The sequence below is a fragment of the Morone saxatilis genome, unplaced genomic scaffold (assembly GCF_004916995.1).
Source record: "Morone saxatilis isolate NCDOM2014 unplaced genomic scaffold, NCSU_SB_2.0 Contig5, whole genome shotgun sequence".
NCBI lineage: Eukaryota > Metazoa > Chordata > Actinopteri > Moronidae > Morone > Morone saxatilis.
This window is the reverse complement of record NW_023340095.1, coordinates 23,375,782-23,377,132: the sequence shown is the minus strand read 5'-3', so window position 1 is coordinate 23,377,132 and position 1,351 is coordinate 23,375,782.

Sequence of the window (1,351 nt, the reverse complement as noted above, 5' to 3'; positions counted from 1 at the left end):
ATACTTTCCGTATGCACTGTTTTTTTGATTTAAGAATCTACCTTTCCACTGTGTTGGTCCATCCCTTTTGTATATGGCGGTATGGTATATCAAAAAACATTATTCACCCCTCCAACACACAATTACAGCCCTATGAGGGCCATTTAGTCGGGTTGATAATGAAGATTTGAGTGATTAAAAGTCTTCTCTTCCTGTGAGCAGAAGGCCAAATGATGTTTGGCTTGAAAGTGAAGAAGAAAAAGAAAGCCAAAAACAGACCTGGTCCTGGCAAACAAGGACTGTGGGTAAGGCCTGAAAAACACACACCAACACACACACACAACACACATTGTTGTATTTACCAGTGGACCTTGTCATGTCCTGTTGGTGAGTATACCCTTGTCAAACAGTCATACTGGTTGAATACTGCTTACACAGGACAGTAATTATGGGTAATTTAGGTTTTCAAAGACAACACAGGCACATCATTTATCACAGGATGTTCATTTATCTACGCGTGCTAATAAAGGTCCTGTGAAATGATTGAAGACGGCCATTTTCTTCTGGGTTTCAAAATGTTTTCACATCCAACAGGATGTGTGGAGTGGGGTTAATGGAGCATAGACTCAGTCTGACATGAATTATCTGCTATTAATTGACTATTCCAAAGTCATTTTAAGAGAACCTTTACCACAACAAGTAAAAGAAAAATAACTTTATTTCAGACACCAGCATCCACCCACTATGTGTTACTGTGCTAGTGCTAGTTAGCTTAAAAGCCAAGACATCACACTGTTTGCCAAGACTTGCAATCATGTTAGAACAACCTCACTGACTTTTTCCACTAACGTAAAGCCCCCAGTAACGTGTAGTTAACAGGTATTTAAAACCATTTATATCTGTTTTATTGACTTTAATTGTCTTGGTTAAAGAGTAAATAAAACGTGTGTGGTGTGTGTGTACAGACAGTGGAGGGTGGAGGTGCCTTTCAGAAGCATCTTCCCTTGCTGGAGGGAGAAAACCCGAGGGATCAACCCAAGGAACCTCTGCAGTCAAGAACCAGAATAGTACCAAAACAATAAGAGGTATGAAGCATTCACACTACATAACTGCCTGTATAGAGTAATCTGGGAGCAGATAGTGAGAATATTTAAGAGGCACACAAATGGCAAATTTGGCAAACCTAAGTCACCACTGTGTCCAGATTTCTTTCATCTTGGTGGTTATAAGCAGTGACTGTAAGTCAGTGAGCGCTCTGTCATCTTGTGCTGACTGTGCTATGATAACACTTCTGGGTGCAGTTTACTGAGTAACTGTAAATATCAGGCATATATTTCTGTATATATGACTGTTAATAACTCAGACTGAGACA